This window comes from Lithobates pipiens, unplaced genomic scaffold (genome assembly GCF_037356315.1).
Source record: "Lithobates pipiens isolate NorthernLeopardFrog02 unplaced genomic scaffold, aLitPip1_a1.2 Scaffold_18, whole genome shotgun sequence".
Classification (NCBI taxonomy): Eukaryota; Metazoa; Chordata; class Amphibia; order Anura; family Ranidae; genus Lithobates; species Lithobates pipiens.
In genome coordinates this window covers 247,036,770-247,053,668 of record NW_027507758.1, presented here as the reverse complement: position 1 = coordinate 247,053,668, position 16,899 = coordinate 247,036,770, and the positions used below count along the sequence as shown (strand labels likewise).

At 40.0% G+C, this 16,899-nt stretch overlaps 1 protein-coding gene across 1 annotated transcript in view; it reads right to left on the bottom strand.

Annotated features, from left to right (window-relative positions):
• Window positions 1–14,573, bottom strand: part of TXLNB (taxilin beta) — a 139,838-nt gene extending 125,265 nt beyond the window's left edge. The window contains exon 1 of the mRNA XM_077486743.1: window positions 14,426–14,573. The gene's annotated coding sequence lies outside the window, so the exon portion shown is untranslated. The remainder of the gene's footprint in view (window positions 1–14,425) is intronic.
• Window positions 14,574–16,899: the final 2,326 nt, after the last annotated feature.

Genomic DNA, 16,899 nt, shown 5'->3' with positions numbered 1-16,899 from the left:
CTCTGACATCATGTGATGTCAGAATGGGGCGGGTGACCCGGTTAACCTGGTTACGTCACCTGGTGGCCATGGCCTTGGCCATATAAGAGCTGTCCCAGCCAAGAGACAGCGGTTGGCGAGACGGCTCCCATGGGGGCAGAGTTTTTCAGATTTTTTTTTGTGTCCATTGGCGCCGTGATTGACGATGGATTTACATCGCGAGACACTTTTTTTTTTTAATAAAGGATTTTTCAAAAACTGTCTCCTGTTATTTTTACTTTTTTGGCACTTTTTGGGGGGGTGGGACCTGAAGGACCTGGTATGGATTTTGGGGGACCCCCACGCAAATTATTTTTTTATTTTGGGGTGGGGTTAATATTCATACCAGACCAAAAGGACCTGTTATGAACTGGGGGGGGGGGGGGGGCCCACACCATTTTTGTCAATGATTTTTATCTATATTGCGATCCTACAATACATTACAGCCGCAAGCAATTTTAAATGACATTTTTTCCTTTTGAAATGTCATTTTGCTGTGGTACTGTTACGAACATGGTAAGGATGCTCTACTTTACAGGCAGACTAAGGAGACCCCCCAGGCAAAATATTTAAATGAATATTTTTATGGTTACCTTTTTTGCATTGATACATGTCTCCTGCAGCAGGACCTGGGTCCCCAAACACATTTTATGGCAATACCTTGTCATTATAATAACAGCATTTAAAATGAGCACTTTAAATTTTTCACGTTCGTGTCCCATAGACTTTAATGGTGTTCACATGTTCGCACACATTTTTTGCTTGTTCGCATGTTCTGCTGCAAACCAAACCGGGGGGGGGGGGGGGGGGGGTTATGTTTTGAGGAAACTGCCAGTCACTAAGATCCTCTGTTGATGTTTATGGATATCTGTTAAGGGCACGGCTTCTTATTTTGGACCAGCTGTTATTAGAAAGATTCCCAGTTGATGCTTGGTGTCGATCTCTGATTGGAAATTGGTCATTGACAACAATAAAGTGTTATAGACCACTCTATAATTTGAGAGTCTACATCCCCTGGTAAGGAGATTTGCCGCCTCATCACTGTGGTGCTGTGTGTATCCATTGTTCACATTGAAAGTGGTGCGGGGATTTCCATCTTTTGAAATCTACCTTCAATGGACTTTGCATGAATTGTATTATTATTATGTAGTTGAGCACTGCATATTATGTCTATTAAGATTTCATCTTCAAATCAACAAATTGTTGCTGACTGCTTAGTGTTTACAGTGTCTATGTCTGAGCATGGATATTACTATCTCTTTTTTACATTAAATTGTGTTTTTGTTCACTAAAATTCATTAAAATGTATTTTATCCCAAAAAATTGCACTTGAAAAAACGCTGCGCAAATACCGTGTGAAAAAAATTGCAACACCCACCATTTTTTACTCTAGGGCCTCTGCTTAAACAAATATTTAATGTTTGGGGCTTCTTGCAAAGAATAATGATTTTTACAAGTATGAGAGAAATTTCAGAATTGGCCTGGGTGGCAAGCGGTTAAGAAAACCTGTTATTAATAAAACACAGGAACTACCATTGCTGACTTTCCTTAATTTAAGATGCCTGGCTGTTATGCCAACCATTACATTTCAGAAAGCTGGACATACATGATTCATTCTTTTTTGATCAACCAGCAGGTTGAAGGAAAAAAACTGACCCAGCTCCTGCATCCACACACATACCAGGTGGATAGAGAGATCCTACCCGCTGTGCTATTGTATCCCTCTCACACTGGCACCGCTCCGCGTTAGCAGTAAAGTGCCGCTAGTTTTATCGGTGATTTACTGTCGTTTTAGCTGCACTTTTCGGCCGCTAGTGGGGTGCTTTTAACCCCCACTAGTGGCCGAATATGATAATTTTGTGGGAAAAAAAAAAGAAAAAAATAATCTTAATTTTGCAAAGAATTGTGGGAAAAAAGTACAACTTCAAAAAACTGACCATGCCTCTTACTAATTATCTTGGAATGTCTACTTTTCGAAAAGGGGTAATTTAGGGGGTATATGTCCTGGTGGTATTTTTACTGTCCTGGCTTCTTAGTGTCTCAATGATTGAGATAGGCCATCAGTGCATCAAGTCAATTTTCAGTGATTGGCACCATAGCGTGTAGACTCAATAACTTTCACAAATGTAGCAGTATAAATTGTTTGCCAAAATGTATGAAGAAAAATTACTAATTTGCTAAATTTTATAACAATTTTATAACAGAAACTAAGCAAATGCATTTTTTTTACAAAATTTGGGGTATTTTTTAATTTATATTGCAAAAAGAATAAAAAAAACTAATAGTGATTAAATGCCACCAAAAGAAAGCTCTATTTGTGTGAAAAAAAAGATAAAAATGTAATACGGGTACAGTGTTGAATGACTGAGATATTGTCTTTCAAAATGTGAGAGCACTGATAGCTGAAAATTGGTTAGGAAGGGGTATAACTGCCCTGTGGGCAAGTGGTTAAACTATGCATCAGTCTGAAGTTAGCTTAAAACTGTAAAACTGTATTGCTGCGTACACACGGTCGGAATTTCCGACAACAAATGTTCGATGTGAGCTTGTTGTCAGAAATTCCGACCATGCGTAGGCTCCATCGGACATTTTCTGTCGGAATTTCAACAAAATTTCAACAAAAATTTGAGAGCTGGATCTCAAATTTTCCGACAACAAAATCCGTTGTAAATTCCAAGCGTGTGTTTACAATTCCGATGCACAAAATTCCACGCATGCTCTGAATCAAGTATGAGACGGAAACGCTCGGTCTGGTAAAACTAGCGTTCATAATGGAAATAGCACATTTGTCACGCTGCAAATTTCTTAATTTTTTAATGCAGTGCATTTTCTTCTTCTTTTATAATGCAAGAATAAGGAAGTTGTTTTGCTGCTGATATTCACACAGAGTTCTGACAAACTGATTTCTGTATTATTTCTTGTGATCTCATGAATAATCTTTATAATTGTTTTTGCCAGATCTACAGAATAATGTTTATATATTTTTTTTAAAGTGATCTACTTTTTTTTAATCAAGATCTTCTGATTCATTTTTGTGGTCAAGTGTCACGTTACCACAACACCATTATTATCTTGTATTTTTTAACCTAAAAGAGATTGGTTGGTGTTGGTGTCCCTTGTTAATTTAACATTGTATTTTTGAAATGTAACTGCCTACTCACAAACAAAATACATAGCCAAATATTTGTGATAAGAAAATAGTCATTTATTAGGGGTCAAAACAAAATAAAGAGGAAGGCAACCCTGGATAAACTGGTGAAATTGGCGAAGCCTTTGTGCCCCAAGGGACACATCAACTATTTTACAGGCAAAATTGGTAGCCTGAGGAGTCCATTTAATAGGGAACACAATCCGGTGCAGGATTCCGAGAGATTTGGAGCAGCAGCAGATGACATACATGTCCCCAGGCTTTTGTCAGACCAGACTGAACCCAGGCCATCACACTCTTGTCTTCCTTCCATGTTTGCTTCCATGCTTGCTTCCGGGCTGTGGCTCTGGTGTTGGAGTTGTGGCAGGAGGTGGAGGAGGAGGAGGATGGTCCAACTCACACAGGTGGGTTTTGCTTGTGAGTTTGCCCCTCAACCCCTTATTTAGGGCCAGATATATCACTTCCTCACAAAAGAGGCATTGGTCCACCTCCATTTCCTGCAGTTTGCTGGCTACCATGCAGGCATAGGCCTCTTGAATATTGGAGGTGGTTCTGAGGGTCGCAATAGCCTTCTGAATCAAAGAAAGTGCTGACTCAGGCACGTTCCTCCCCTTCCTGGTCCTTTTTGTTGGAAGGCGGAGGGGAGGAACCTGGGATTCGGTCAGGCTACTGGGACCGACCACCTCCTGGCTGCCACTTATCCACGGCCATCTCCTGGCTGCCACTTATCCCCGCCTCCTCCTGGCTGCCACTTTCCCCCTGCCACCTCCTGGCTGCCACTTTCCCCGCCATCTCCTGGCTGCAATTTTCCACAGCCTCCTCCTGGTTGAGGCTTTCCTGTGTATGAAAATGGGACATAGTTTTAGTTTATTGTTCATCAATTAAACACAATTTTGAGAAATATGTTAAACAATGCTATACCTGACTCAAGCTAGGCTCCTACACATCTTCTTCCTGGGTGGAAGACCCAGGTTGGATGTTGAAACCCTCAGCTGGGGGGGAAGGAAGCGTGGAAAGAAGGGCTGAGAGTGATGGCCTGATTTCAGTCTGGTCTGACAGAAATCACAGTCTGTCGTAGTACCACAGTCTGGGGACATAAATGTCATCTGCTGCTGCTCCTGATCTCATGGAATCCTGGACCTTCTTGCGCTCCCTATTATATGTGCTCCTCAGGCCACCAATTTTGGTCTTCAAATAGTTGATGTTTGTCGTGGGGATCTGCGGCTTCAGCAATTTCAGAAATTGATCCAGCGCTGCCTGCCTCTTTATTTTATTCGTATAAAAGGAGTGTTTTACCTGCCACAGATGGGGCAGCTCTCTGTACATATCAATGAATTGGGGGAGGAAGCTGTAATCATTGAATCAATCCATTTTCTCTGCAAGACACAACACAAGTCAAACCCTAATGTCAGACTAAACTCTCCTAATCTTGTCCCAATATAGGCCTCAATCTATAAGCAGTATAGGCCACTGATGCCCCAAGTTAAAATTGTACCTTAGTTAGCACGATCGGCACTCACAGATCGCACTACGATGCTTGCGTATAAAAACACTGCGCATGCATGAAACTCCGCCCGCCCCTGAACTTCTTTCTAGTATATTCCCTGCCCCTTCTCTTTCGATGCAGTGGGAGAGCACATGGCAAAGAAAGAGCAAGTGCATGCAGAGGAGAGCAGCAATGAGGAGGACGATGAAAGCCCGGAACCACAAACGTCCCGATCCCAGAAGGAGATTTAAGGCATTTAATATGACCTTTGTAGAAATGGTGCAGATGGTGGACATCTTGAAGAGGGCTGACTATGATGGGAAGCATGGACCTTACCCAAACCCAAAAGTGAGAAAGGCCAAGATCATGGCTAAAGTTGTGAAAAGTCTGCAGAAGAATTTTGGGGTATAGCAATCCAAGGATCAACTGAGGAAATGTTGGTCAGACCTCAAATTGAGGGAGCAGGATCAGTACAGAAGAATCAAGAGAGTGCTGAAAAAAAGTAAGTATTTTGTCATGTGTTCCTATTATTATTATTACGTTCGTGCTGGTCCATGTGCTTTTCTTTACTGTTGTACAGTTTAAAATGGCAAGTTTCAGGTTTGTGGGCACAGTAATCGTTTGTAGTAAACATTGTTTGTTCACTCACTAATACAATGTTTTTGGCAGATGCAGGTTAACTACATTTGTTTGTGGCTATTTGTATTAAAATAAGTTTAGTACATTGTTGCCTAGATGGGTTTGTAACTAGAATGAAATGCAAACTTGATTCAGTATAAGGAGAGGACACTCAGCAGCTGTTTACACATCTGGACACAGGAGCACTAGTGTGGGACACCAGAACACACTTTTTAGGGTGTCCCACCCAGGTGCTCCAGTGGATACTAGGGGTGTCTCCATGTGTGAAACTTACACAAAACAGGTAAGTATTCCAGCTTTAGAAAGGGAAAAAAATAATGTCTTCAACTTGGAACTCTGCCAAAACAGACAGTTATTCGACACTTCCAAGCAATGTTTCATATTCATATTCCTGGCCTCAAATATCTGTGTGCTAAGTATACCTTTTTTTAAATTCACATAGAGGAGAAAAGACTTGGGACAGAGGACACCAGGGACCACTAACCTCATAAAGAAGGGGAAGTCACCACACCACAGCCTGAGGATGTGGAGGGAGGAGAGGTTCATGACGTGGTTGAAATAATGACCACAACAGGTGAGTGTCTGAGACCACAGCTTCAGGTAATTTATGTATGCCTGCATATTTATAATACATGGTGCGTTTTTTTAAATTTTAGGTGATGTGGATGTTGTGGAAGAAGAATCTCATTTCACATTTGTGAGTGCATAGATCCTCATCGGGGAGATAATGGTGTGCAATTGTGATTTACAGAATATCAAGGAAGACATCAATTATGTGGAAAAGAGACTCAAAAACATCACTGATATTTTAGGCAGAATCTAAAACACCCCAAAATGATTCAAGTTTGTTTTTAATTTTCTTATTTTTTCAACTATTTAAGTATTTTGAAAGCCAGATTTTGAACATGCACAGAGTGTGTCAACATGTGCTATCTGCCATCATGGGATATCAATGTACGCGTTTTGTGGGTGTAACCCCTTCCTCCAAGCTAAAGTAGATGAGAGGAAGGGGTTGCACCCCTGAAACACGTCCATTGATCCCCCATGATGGGAGGTAGCACATGTTGACATTAGGCATGGGATCAGGAGGGAAATCCACATTTTGACTCCCAATTTGTGTGCATGCTCAAAATTTGGCTTTCACAGGGGTGATATCACCCCATCTGAAGAAGGAAATATCAACACAGTTTTGACATACTAATGTCTGATATTGCCTTCACTTTGACCCAAAAAAGGCTATTTCTACTGTCAAACCTAAAAATGTTAGGTTTGTTCAAATATATTGGTTTGTTCAAAAACCCTTTTCTAACGCACATGTGAATGTTCCTTGAGTAAAATGTTTTCTACTCAACAAAGCGTGGCTTCTTCTTTCAATACTCAATACTTAATACTCAAGAACCACACATTTTTTTAATTAATGCATGCCCCTAATTAAGCGCTTGACGACCAGCTGCCATCATTATACTGTGGCAAGGCTGGACGATCCCGCAAATCGCCGTAGGTGTACATCGGCTCGGGAACTCGCTTTTGTGGGCGCGCGCACATCCAGAGGTGTACACTTCCATTGGCCAGCGGGGGAGCCAATCAGCGTGTCTAGTGGACTCGATGTCTGCTGACCACCCACAATTGCTCCCCACAGTGACAGAATTGGGATCTGCCTGTGTAAACAAGACAGATCTCCATTCTGCCAGGGGAGATACCACAGATCCTGTATTTTTGCTAAGCAGGAAGATGGATCTGTGTGTTTCCCCAGTCACAAAGTCCCCCATACAGTTAGAAAACACCTGCAGGGAACACATTTAACCCCTTGATCCCCCCTAATGTTAACCCCTTCCCTGCCAGTGTCATTAGTACAATAACTGCATATTTTTAGCACTGATTACTGTAATAATGACTCTGGATCCTAAAAAGTGTCAAAAATGTCAGTTAGGTATCCGATCTGTCCGCTGCAATGTTGCAGTCCCGCTAAAAATCCCTGATCACCGCCATTTCTAGTAAAAAAAGAATCTCCTTCAACCTGAGCAAGATCTCTCTCCTGGCATACAATAGGGAGTATGTAAGGCCCAACTTGACATATTGGTCCCCCTCAACATCTTCTAGATGGCTCAGCAGCAAGACCTGGGGATCCAGAGGTATGTCTATCCCCCAGATGTCCCCTAAGGTGTTCACCACCACGTGCCAGTATGGATGGAGCTCAGGATAGGACAAGACCATGTGAAAGAAAGTGTGCATCTAGAATGTAGGTGGCTGCTATAGTTGGCCTAAAGCCAAATGCTATTGTAATGGACATGACAAAAAAGCAGGGTGACATAAATACATGCCTGATCTCATATACTTCTGACCTCTACTCAGTGCTGAGTTTATAGTGATGGGTAAACAGTGTATATTATTTTTATTTAGTTAATAAATAAATATATACAGTTGTAAAATCTAATATTAAATAAATACATAACTACAGTAACATCTTACATACACCATAACACCTAACATACCAAAATATGACTATATACAGTATATATTTTTTTGTTTAATAACACTATATATTTTTGTTTAATTTACCCATCATAATGACTTTAGGTGCTATACATTTATTTAGGTAGAATGCATCATTACGTGAATGTGTTTGTCTTTTCAAGTCTGCTCAGTAAACAAAGGAGAGGCTCATTTTGTCGTGCTTGGGAATTGTGTATCTTGCAAGCAAAGATATTTATAGCTACAGCAGGAACAACTGTTCAACCTGTGATCTAAAGCCAGCTATGGCAACAGAGACATCACAGTCACATTGAGTATCAATATACATAAGTGTACACAGTGTTTATCAGCCTTGTTAAAACAACTGAATGACAGTAAGCAGGTGGGCACCAAATGGTTTACAACATATTAACAATACTGTTTACGGATTATAAAAATATGTAATGTGATTATTTGCTACAGAAATTACAACTGTATTTATATTTAATCATTACTTTGAAAACTGAACAAACAGTAAAAATACTCAGCTTTATATACACTATATTGTCAGAAGTATTGGGACGCCTGCCTTTACACACACGCGTCAACTTTTATGACATTCCAGTCTTAGTCTGTAGGGTTCAATATCGAGTTGACCCACCCTTTGCAGCTATAACAACTTCAACTCTTCTGGGAAGGCTGTCTACAAGATTTAGGAGTGTGTCCATGGGAATGTTTGACCATTCTTCCAGAAGCACTGTGAGGTCAGGCACTGATGTTGGATGAGAATTCCTGGCTCGCATTCTCTGCTTTAAATTATTCCAAAGGTGTTCTATGGGGGTTGAGTTCAGGACTCTGTGCAGGCCAGTCAAGGTCCTTCACCCCAAACTCGCTCATCCATGTCTTTATGGACCTTGCTTTGTGTACTGGTCCAAAATTTTTGGTGGAGGGGGGATTATGGGGAGGGGTTGTTTTTCAGGGGTTGGGTTTGGCCCCTAAGTTACAATGAAGGGAACCCTTAAGGCATCACCATACCAAGACATTTTGGACAATTTTATGCTCCCAACTTTGCGGGAACAGTTTGAGGATGGCCCCTTCCTGTTCCAACATGACTGTGTACCAGTGAACAAACAAGGTTCATAAAGACATGGATGAGTGAGTTTGGGGTGGAGAAACTTGTCTGGCTTGCACAGAGTCCTGACCTCCACTTGATAGAGCACCTTTGGGAAGAATTAGAGCAGAGACTGCAAACCAGGTCTTCTCGTCCAACATCAGTGCCTGACCTCACAAATGTGCTTCTGGTAGAATGGTCAAACATTCCCATAGACACACTCCTAAAACTTGTGGACAGCCTTTCCAAAAGAGTAGGGCCAACTCAATATTGAACCCTATGGACTAAGACTGGGATGCCAATAAAGTTCATGTGCTTGCAAAGGTAGGCAATCCAATATTTTTGATAATATCGTGTATCTGTTAATAAATACTCTAAGCACAGTGCAGAAATGGGTGCACATAAGTTTGGTACAAAAGAAATTAGCTAGATTCCCCCATTACCCTGATGATATTGATGGGGGAATCTCTCCTGCCAGGCCATTGTCTTCTCCTAACGGGTGGGGGGCAGGGGACGCAACTGATTTTAGCAGTCATGAAGTTTGATTGATCAAATAACTTGGTACATTCAGTCACCTATTAAGATTTTGAATTTAAACTGTATACTTAGGCTGGCCATACAAGGTTTGATCTCAGTCGGTATCTGCTGAACAGGCTGAGATTTGAATGGTGTATGGCCAGCCTCAGTATACAGTTTGAATACAACTAAACCAACATTATTTAGCTCTAACCATATTAGCTAATGGTTATATGGGTGGTCAGTGCAAATGCTCCTATTACATTGGTGGTCAGTGTAAATCCCTCCTTACATTGGTGGCCAGTGTGGAAATCCCCCTTTACATTGATTCTTGGTGTACAACAACATCCTATCACATACCGATAGTTGTCTGTGCAGATCCTCCTCTACATTGGTGGTGAGTGTAGAATGCCCCTCTACATACATACATATGCAAAACATTTCCAGCTTTGCTCCACATGATTCAGAATATGCCAATGTAATGCTTCCTAACTAATTGTATTACCCAGGATTAATACCACCTACAAAAACCTACAACCCATCAGCAATCACAACAGATGTTGCAGTACTCAGCAGAATGGTCAGTGTCAAATGATGTTTTCTAAAGATTTTATGCCAAATGTGTTTGCAGTGTAATTGATTTTTATCGCTGTATTCTTTGCAAGAATTGTTGGATTGTCGTACTTTATATAGATTGTACAGCCTAAAGCAGCCAAACACATGAATATTTCTCAGTTCAGCCTTGAAAGAGGGAAACCACTCAACTCCCCAGTCCACACAAAACAGACGGGGGAATCATCTATGGTGGCTATAGTATTTAGACAGCAACAACAACATTTGTGTGGGTACTCAGACTGGAGCATACATCTGATTGAATGATACATCTGATTGGATGCAGTCACTTTTTGGCTGATAATTTTCCACCCAGCTTTTGAAGATGGGTTTTGTTGAGGTGGGTGGTGCCGACAGGGCCATCCATGGCTCACATGTTGGCTGATACAGGAGGAGCCATTTATGGCCAGCTAGCTAAACAAATAAATTTTTTTTTTTTTTTTTTACTAATAAACAATACCATTTTTAGCTTTCATTCTTTCTTTATTATGATAAATCTTTCTCCACTTTCTCTACTTACAATGGCTTGCTGGATCCACAACAAAGAAAGCAGCCCCTGGAATTGTTTTTGAAATGTTGGCAACTATGCATACATGAGTGCTCAAAGTCTAAAATATGTTTTTAAAGTTAGATGGATACAGGGTTAGTCCAGCTTTTCTTATTTATTATACAATAAATTTGCAACCCTTAGTATTTTGAGGGCCATGCCCCCCTTCATTAGGCTGATGTGTAATGCCGTGTACACACAACCAGATTTTCCGACATGCTAGGTCCGATGGTCTTTCCGACTGACTTTCCGAACGAACGGACTTGGCCACACACAATCACACCAAAGTCTGACGGATTAGACCGTGATGACGTATGACTGGACTAGAATAAGGAAGTTCATAGCCAGTAGCCAATAGCTGCCCTAGCGTTGGTTTTCATCCGTCGGACTAGAATACAGACAAATGGATTTTTTGTCCGTCGGAAAGATTTGAAACATGTTCTAAATCTAAAGTCCGTCTGATTTTTCAACAGCAAAGGTCCGATGAAGCCCACACACTATCGAATTATCCGACGGATTCGTTCCGTCTGACCTTTGCTGTTGAAAAGTCCGGCCGTGTGCACACGACATTAGAGAAGGCAAAAGATATACTAATTTTAAATGTTGGAACAATGGTAAGTGGTGGAACCTTAGGAAACAGCTTGCAAAATGTCTTGGTATGCTGATGCCTTAAGATGCCTTAGTTCCCCTCACTTGGTATGTGGATGCCTTAAGATGCCTTAGTTCCCTTCACTTGGACTAAGGGGCCCAGTCTAACCCCTTAAAAACAACCCCACACCATAACCCCCCCCCCCTCCACCAAATGATTTGGACCAGTGCACAAAGCAAGGTACATAAAGACATGAATGAGTGAGTTTGGGGTGGAAGAACTTGACTGGCCTGCACAGAGTCCTGACCTCAACCCGATAGAACACCTTTGGGATGAATAAGAGTGGAGACGGCAAGCCAGGCCCTCTCATCCACGTCAGTGCCTGACTCACAAATGCGCTTCTGGAAGAATGGTCAAACATTCCCATAGACATACTCCTAAACCTTATGGACAACCTTCCCAGAAGAGTTGAAGCTGCTATAGCTGCAAAGGGTGGACCAACTCAATATTGAACCCTACAGACTTTAAAATTCATATATATATATATATATATATATATATATATATATATATATATATATATACATTTATAGCAGGGATATGCAATTATCGGACCTCCAGCTGTTGCAAAACTACAAGTCCCATCATACCTCTGCTTCTGGGTGTCATGCTTGTTGCTGTCAGGGTTTTTTTTGTTCTTTTGTGTGAGAATTGTCTATACAGCAGCTCAGTATTGCATTATCATCATTGGGGGGATCCAAATGTCTGGAGGAGCTGGACAGAGGCTGGGGAACTAACCACTGTCATGCATTCTGGTGAATGTACAATCCATTGGGAGATTTAAAATTGATACATCTCTGAATTTTCATTTGGAACTTACATTATTTATATTTGTAAATTTGGGAGGTTTTGTACGTGAGACTTTATATGAGTTACCTACAAACATCAATATATTCTGCAGCCCTTCCAATTTTCTATTTAACATAAGCGCGGACACCTGGGTGATATTGGCATGAATAATATTATTCATTATTATATTAAGGACCATTTGACTGCCAAGTTATGGAGTTATCTCCAACTGTCATCTTATCTACAGCTAACCTAGACTTATAGTGGGTGAAATTGGAAGTGTAAATATATACTTCAATACATAGTTTTACATTGTAGAATAATAGGAGCTTATAGCAAAACTGTCCAGTCATTTTGTTTCCAATATGAAAACATACACAAATACTAGACAATTAATTTATCAGACTTACAACAAGGGGTATATTTACCAGATACTCAATGCAGCTGATGCATATGCTTTAAATGACAGTGATCGATTCACCATCAGTGAAAGTAACATTAAGGCTGGATTCACACCTATGAAGGTTGCAGTTTGCATATTCCGGGTGCATTTTGCACTTTTCAAAACACATTTCTGATCTATTGAAGTCTATGGAAATAAAAACAAAAAAAAAAGTCCCTGGCCCTTTCCATAAAATGCACAAGAGTTAACATGATCCATAGGAAATCATGTTAAATGGACTGTAGTGTGTTTCTGCAAAACTCACAAAAAAATGCATAGGTGTGAACCAGGCCTAATTGCTTTTTAACCACTTGCCCAGTTTTACTGCGGGAGAATGGCACGGCTGGGCGAAGCGACGTTATGTTACGCCGCTTTGCCCTATGGCCACTAGGGCCATGCACCCACTGCTCGCCCCCACCGGAGCCAATGTGAGTGCCCCTCAGGCGCGATGACCGCCGGGCTCCTGTGATCGCTCGTGACAAAGCGAGAACCAGGATCTGTGTGTGTAAACACACAGATCCTGGTTCTCTGGGGGGGGGGAGAAGAGACTGATCATGTGTTCATACAAAGTATGAACACCGATCTCTCTCTTCCTCTAGCAAGTCCCACCCCCCCTACAGTTAGAACACAGAGAGGGAACACAATTAACCCCTTGGTCGCCCCATAGTGTTAACCCCTTCACTGCCAGTGACATTTATACAGTAATCAGTGCAGTTTTATAGCACTGATCGCTATATAATTTTCAATGGCCCCAAAAATGTGTCAAAAGTGTCCAATTTGTCTGCCGCAATATCACAGTCCTGATAAAAATCGCAGACCGCTGCCATTACTAGTGGAAAAATAAATAATAATAAAAATGCCATAAATCTATACCCTACTTTGTAGACGCTATAACTTTTGCACAAACCAATCATCAAAAATATATAGAAGAATACATATTGGCCCTAAACTGAGGAAAACATTTTTTTTTTTTTTTTTAAAAGTCGGATATTTATTATAGCAAAATGTAAAAGATATTGTATTTTTTTTTTCAAAATTGTCGCCGTTCTTTTGTTTATAGCGCAAAAAAACAAAAAACGCAGAGGTGGTCAAATACCACCAAATGAAAGCTCTATTTGTGGTAAAAAAAAGGACACAAATTAGTTTGGGTACAGCTTCACGCGACTATGCAATTATCAGTTAAAGCAACGCAGTGCTAATTTGTAAAAAGTGCTCTGGTCAGGAAGGGGGTAAAATCTTCTGTGGCCGAAGCGGTTAAATTTGCCCCAAACTTTAGTTTACCAACAAATTGGTAAAATTCTGCTTCTGCTGAAAAAAAAAAATTTATAACTGCATCGATGCACATACAAAGCCCTTCCATTTAAAAAAAAACATAAATAATCTTTACAAATGCTATCGTACTGTAATATTTTCAAGTCCCTTTCTTCTTACAGCACCATCCCCCTATGTTCCTCCATGGGCAGGCAATCAAACACATGACACCTGTTGCACAGTCACTAGTTATTTTAGGCACTGCTCAAATCCATCGTGTGGTTTGTTAGAGAGATCAGTAAAAACACATTATAGATAGAGACTCTAAATTACCAAATCGACAGCCCTGGGGAACACACATAATTGAACACTAAAACATCAGCAGAAAAATACATCATTACAGAAGAGTTTTAAATGAACCATAGCTAAGCTATATGATATATTTGCTTTAATGTAAGCAGTTTAGGTTGAAACTGATTTCGACAGCAAATCAGATATGACTTGTTTTTGGGGACTATATTCCAAAAATAAACTCAAAGTCAACTATTTTATATACAAGAAAAAGCTTCATTTTCATTAAAAGCCATAAAATTTGAGTTGTAGTTTACTAAGATAAATTAACAGATACCATTGGAATGAACAGATACTACTAGAATTAAATTCTTCTCTAACTTTGCATATACATGATTATGAATGACACAAATAAAACTTAATTGTACAAAATTAAAGTAACACGTTACAGAGAAAAAAAATACAAATACCTTACCAGAAAAGTGTCCTGGGTAGCTAAAAAAGCTTTTAACGGCTAGGGAGGTAACACAGCAAAAAGACAGATAGAAAAGAGTTAGTCCAAGAGACAACCGAGCAGGACACAAGAGCAAAAGTTATGGAGGAGGGGAGGAAAGAACAGATGACAGTTGTGAAAGAGTGTATAGGATGCCAAATTTAGACAGACCTATTTAGCAGCTGATAGCTAGATGAATGCACTTAATGGGAGATCTTACATGTACAATGAAGGATACAAGCCAATAATTATTAGGTAATGTGTATGTAAATGTAATATGATGCAAATACAATCACTAATAGCATTAAGTGGAATACCTCTTGCAGATGCTTACAGAAGAAACAGGCAGTATTAATTTGGAAGTAGTACTATCTGTGTGTATATATTTTGTAATGCTGTCCTATTTTTTGTATTGGCATGCCAAAATCTTATGATACACACAGGATTATTTGACATTGTATGATGGCAAAAGTGAAAATGTATTCAACGTATCATAGGTCATAGATTTTATTGGATAATATGCTATTAGACATTTGGCAGGATGCCAAACTCGCTTTTCATAAGACCATTACATATCAGTGCCCAAATGAGGAGCCTTATTTAATCCAATCAAACATTATGCCTTTGGAATGCAAATCCTAGATTACAGAACATGTGCACAGTCATTTTATGTTGTCACAATAAGCGAGGATCAGCACTGTAAAAGAAACATTTTAGTTCAATCACCTTTTTTTCAGAATTTACAGTCTCGCTGCGGGCAAAACTCTTTTTCGTTTTGCCAAGTGTGGAGAACAGTTAAAGCCTGTGTAAAAATTTGTAGAAATGTGTCCCCTTTGGGAAGATCCCTTCAGTTCCTATGTATATGTGATGTGTCACACAGGACAGCGAAAAGAAATCTCAACAAAGATGTACACAGCAATAAAAAGTTTTATTTTTTCAGACTTTTTGTCCCCTTTATTTGTACCTGGCAATACACATTCTGCCCTTACTTGACAATGCTAACTCATTGTTCTATATCTATAATGGAGTAGTGTTGTCACTCTAGAATGTTGTGTCTCTGCAGTACAGGCAGACTGTTAACAGGTCACCATCTTTATTAATCACACAAGCTTCCTGCTCCAACTCCTCCTACTTTGTCTTAAAGCTCTTTAAGCGGGTATGCTATAACATTTTCCTAAAATTCCAATACACAGAACTTAACAAGTTACTAGTCCCAATTGGCTGTGGATTCGTACAGGATTAGATAGACTTGGGCTAGACTTTGACCTGGTACCTCTCCACTCTAGCTCACATCCCATGCTTGTATGTGGGATTCATAAATCATGACCTATAATCAGTTTTGCAGGCAATTCCCAAGTGGCACTATGAGGAGCTGACCTGTAGTGTTGTAGAACACTAATTATAGCTTTACTGATGAGCAGTCTCTCATGTAGAAGGATATGTAGGCCAATATTTAATATCTGGTTAAAACATTCTACACCTCCATTGGCCTGTGTATGGTATTGTGTTGTTAAGATGTGCTTTATTGTTTTACAGAATGTCTCAGATTCTTTAAATAAATTGTGGACCATTGTCAGTAATGGTTTCCAGTGGTAGTCCCCACCTTGAAAACCATCCTTCTAAGGCAGAGATTACAACTTCAATGGTCTTGGCTTCTGCTGTAGCCATTTCAAACACAATTATAAGCTGTCATTTCTCCACATACATCCAGTTGTAATGTATTCCATAAGCCTTTTGGGAAATTTTTGACGGAAGCAGCTATTTTCTTTAGATTTTTGCCACTGAGCAAGCATGATTCACAATTGTGAACCAAAGTTTCTATTTGTGAAAAATTGTGAAGATAATGGAGACCCAAAATTTCTCGGTAGCGCTGAAATAAGATACCTAATACTATAAAATATAAAATATGCTATAAAATAAATCACATGAAAGTGGTACAAAATTACTCAATTAATAAATTCAACAATATATACTGGGATATTATGTCCATAAAATAACACAAACTACAAATCAGTTTCCAAACCAGGGGCTATGTGGGACAATATACTATTTATAACTTCCAATATCCATCCAGTGTGTCAGTGAAAGCAATGCCAAAAATGAACAACTGTGCTCCTCACACAGTCCAGGTAGGTGCAATGCAAGCCACAAGGAAAAATTCACATAGTGTGAGTACTGAAGCCTGTCCCACCATCTATGTATATGAAGAGAACAATGGCCAGACAAAGTATTTCACATACCCATATACAGGCTAATGCCTCACATTCTTCTGGAGAATATTTTTGCTCAGCTGGCGAATGAGCTCATTAAGCAAAAGCAACAAGATGTTTCTCTCCCTGGTCAATTTGTGATGAAACTGCACCTAAAGCAACAGTGGAACCATCACAAGAGACAAACGTTGATGCATTCGGTGGAAAGTTAGCAAGTGTTTGCGCAAATGCTATCTGATTTTTTCA